The sequence below is a fragment of the Lactuca sativa genome, chromosome 4 (assembly GCF_002870075.4).
Source record: "Lactuca sativa cultivar Salinas chromosome 4, Lsat_Salinas_v11, whole genome shotgun sequence".
Taxonomy (NCBI): Eukaryota; Viridiplantae; Streptophyta; class Magnoliopsida; order Asterales; family Asteraceae; genus Lactuca; species Lactuca sativa.
Window position 1 is genome coordinate 183895863 of NC_056626.2, and position 4397 is coordinate 183900259.

General features: G+C 40.5%; 1 non-coding gene across 1 annotated transcript; it reads right to left on the minus strand.

The window, feature by feature from the left end:
- Positions 1-328: 328 nt before the first annotated feature.
- On the minus strand, positions 329-435 carry LOC111900839 (small nucleolar RNA R71). Its single transcript, XR_002853284.1, has one exon. It is a non-coding gene; the product is annotated as a small nucleolar RNA R71 (small nucleolar RNA).
- Between the last annotated feature and the right edge of the window lie 3962 nt (positions 436-4397).

Below are 4397 nucleotides of genomic sequence, written 5' to 3' on the forward strand. Positions count from 1 at the left end.
ACACTAGCCCGGGACTTGTGCAGCCTGCAATTCCCGTAACTGCTACTTTTGAGCTTAAGGATCACATCCTTGCTCAACTTAAGGGGATTCCCTTCACCGGAAAAGACCACGAAGATGCTTACAAACACTTGGATGAAGTAAATGATGTAGCTGATTATTTCAATGTTCCAAATGTGCCTCGGGAAACTTAGCTACTTCGCATGCTACCGGTTACATTGAAGGGTGCTGCAAGGGATTGGCTTAAGTCACTGCCCCCGGATCCATCACTACATGGGCCCAGATGAAAGAAGAGTTCATCGATCAATTCTACCCACCATCCAAGATATCTAAGCTAAAGAAAGCCATATCCAACTTTGAATAAGAAGCTGGAGAGTCACTTTATGAAGCTTGGGAGAGGTACAAGAGCCTGCTAAGGAATTTTCCACATCATGACCTTAATAGTCAACAAGAAGTCTCCATCTTTTATGATGGAGTAAATGTTACAACAAGGCAATTACTTGACTCGCAAGGTCCACTCACGAAGAAGGCACCTCCACTGATAAAGCAACTAATTGAAGAATTCTCTAAGCATTCTAGAGAATATCATAATCCAAGAAATGATGTGACAAGGGGGCTGCCTATTTAGCTTCAAAATTTTATCAGCAATCATGGCTATGTTGAAAACCATGGATAGGAGGATGGACAAAATGGATCAAACGATACATGATATACGGGTGGATTGTGAGAACTGCAATGGGCCTCATCTTACTAGAGACCGTGACTTGGATGAGAATGGCAATAAAAAGGTGCAAGTGTGCTACTCAAGTGGAGACCGATATGATGAAGATTGCCGAAAACCAAAGAAAGAGTGGCTCCCTTATTATGAGTACAAGAAGGCTAAGGAGGAGAAGTACAAACAAAAAGGAAGAGGTTTTTACCAAAAGGAGGAGCCGGCACAAGAAAGAAAACCAAGTTTGGAAGAGATGCTTACCAAGTTTGTAGCTGCTTCAGAAAAGAGACATAATGATCATGATGTTGCAATCCAAGAAACAAGAACAATGCTTAGAAACCAACAAGCATCTATCCACAACATTGAGACACAGCTGGGGCAACTTGCTCAACAAATCAATCAAAGAAGACCGATTGAACTTCCAAGTAAAACCGAGAATAATCTGAGAATGGAGAACGTGAATGCTATAGCAACTAGTTTTGGAGAAATTTTCACTCCTCTTAACCCTGCACAAAAGGTCTCAACTAAGGAGCATGTAGAAAAGACGGAAGATTCGAGATCAGCAAAACCCGTCACGACTCGCCGAGTCCTTATAATCGACTCGACGAGTCCAATGTTTGATGACAAAACAGCTGCTTCTTTAATGCCTTATAGGCTGCCTCTGCCATATCCAATTCGAGCCGTACCTGAAGAAAAGGCTAAAGAATACATAACTTTCATGGAACATGTTAAAGCCCTTCAAGTCAACATTCCATTTGTTGAAACAATTCTTCAAACACCTAAATATGTAAACTTGCTTAAAGGTCTATTTTCCACTAGAAAATATATGGCTGAAGTCGCTGAGATAGTGTTAAATGAGCTACCAGGACAGAAAGGTGACCCGGGAAGCATCTCGATTCCTTGCCAATTTGGAAACAAAATTGCTACTCAGGCATTGACCGATTCGGGTGCAAGTATTAATCTAATTCCATACTCTTTCTTCAAGAAGTTGAATTTACCGGAGCCAAAGCCGATTAGTATGAAGATCCATCTAGCAGATAAGATAATAATTCATCCAAGAGGTGTTTGTGAAGATCTTCTCATCAAGGTTGACAAATTTGTATTGCCCATGGATTTTGTAGTACTTGACATGGAAGAAGACCCCAAAATTCCAATTATTTTGGGGAGACCATTTTTGAATACCGCAGGTTCATTGATAGATGTATGCGAGTCCACACTAACATTAAGGGTAGGAGATGAATCCGTAGTGTTCAAGGCTACACAAAAGATGACAAGAAAAGAAGAAACAATGGGGTTTATGGAATATGCACCGACTCGTCGAGTCGCATCAATAGACTCGACGAGTCCAGTCGAAAAGCCCAGGAATGAGGACAACCTTGACCTGCTATTAACAAGTTATTTTCCTATGAAGATTTTTCCAGATTCTTTAGAAGGTCCAGCAGAAAAAGGCGAAATTGTTAAAAATTATTGTGACTTCCAAAATGTTCAAGTATCTTACCTTGATACAATGATACAAGGAGATACATAATTTCGACTTGATAAGGAGGCAAACTTTGGAGAAAAGGAGAATGCAAGGGCTTGGAATGATGATGCTAATAACTCATCCAATGGGTCACTTACAACTAATCGAAAAATCAAGTTAGTTAAACCCCGAGCCCGAGTTTTTTCCAATTATGAACTAATTAAGTTTAAAGAAGGAGAAGTACAAGAGATGGGGCCAGAGAATGGGGTAAAGAAAATGAAGGTTGGGCAACGGATCAAGCATGCAATTGAAGAAGATGCTACAAGGAAAAATAAAGAAGAATTGCGACGGGCATATAAGAGGAAGCTACACGCTTACAAGACATAGTATAAACCGCAAAGGATTAAGCGTGAATTCCCGATGCAGGACAAGGAAGACACGTAGAGCGGGAGGGAGTCCAGCTAAAGACTCCTAAAAAAGAAGCGCTTGGCGGAAGACAACCCGTTATGAGAGTTTGCTTTCTTTTTCCTTTATCATTTCCGTTTTAGTTTTTGTTTGATTTTCTTAGGATTTTTCTGTTTTCATCTTCTAAATCATCAAAAAATTATTGTTGGAGGGTAAGCATGGTCTGAGTGTGGGGTGGATTGATTATTTTTGCAAAAAGAGTGACAAAATCATATAATTTTAATTTTTTATTGCAAGTGACTCGGCGAGTTAGGATACCGACTCGACAAGTCTATTCAAGTCCGGATACCTTTCCTTCGCGACCAGACTCAACGAGTCTGACCCCGACTCGACGAGTCGACCGTATTTACTGAAAAATCAAAACATTTTTTTTACATCCAGTTAAATTAGAGTTTTAACCCTAATTTGAAACATAGTATCGACCACATACTCGTCATGCGCCTCTTTCCCTCTCAATCATTCATCAATCTTTTTCAATTTTCTTCCAATTTCTCGAATTTCATCAAGCAAGGTACTTAATTCTTCTTTATTTTTGTTAAAGTCATGATTTTTAGATGTTTGAAGGTATCAATTTGATAGAACACCTGTTTTGAAATTTTAGAATTTTAGGGTTTTGAGTTTGACTTAATTATGATGTTTTGGATGAATGCTCTTGCACTAATATGCCTTATACATATTCCTGGACAAACCCTTGGACTAATTTTGAGTTTTTATGGTTGAGTTTTACAAGACCCGCCGACTGACTCGTGTAGTTCATCGGACTCGCCGAGTCTATTCATGGACTCGACGAGTCCAGTTGTGAAACCCAGATTTATTTGTTTTAATGTGTTTCTGTGTTTTCTGGATTGTTTGTTATTTGTTTTGCAAGGAACCATGTTTTCACGGGGTCAGAGCTCACAAGGAAAGCAAGAAGATTTCCCTTGGTTGAACTTTCCACGAATCGAGTCCCAATCCATGATGACTAGGTGGAAGAAGAAACTTGCAGATATCCGGAAAAAGGAGATTTGTGTTCCCAATACGATTGAATGGGAATGGCTACAGAATGTCTGATACGAAGAGGAGTTGGCACCATACCTTGTTAAGGAATTTACTCATAATGGGGTGTCAATCACGTGTGATGGGTGGAGTCATTTATTTCGTATCCGGGAGCCGGTTTATCGAGAATTATGCTGGGAATTTTTCTCCACAATACACTTCCGGGGTGGGGATGATTATTATAGCCCCGAGAACATCACTTTTTGCCTTGGGGGTGAGGTCCGCAAATGTTCTATGGTGGAATTAGCTTGGAGGCTGGGAATTTATGACCAAAACTTGACTCATACGGCTGCATTTGGTACTTTTTTGGAGCATTGCCATAAGGTATTCCCGGATGGTGTCACAAGAACGAATTGGTGGAACACCATTGCCAACAAACTTTACATTCCCAAATCCGCTCAAGAGGGAAGCATACGATCACCTACTCACCGCCTTATTCACCGCCTTATTTCCAACACTATCAATCAACGCAAGGATGATGACAAGGTGTCTAACCTTGATGTCTTTTATCTTTGGAGCATCATTACACCCAACACTTTTTGCAACATACCATGGTGCTTGGCTTCATACTTGGATGAAGGGGCGGTCAAGGACCGCAAAAACCTCAAAAATTAACGGGGGTATGTTCGTGATGCGCTTAGCCCACTCTTATGGGTTGATGACACATGGTGCTTGGAATTTCATGACAATGATTCCGACCCATCCTTTTAATCCTATTCTTTTCTG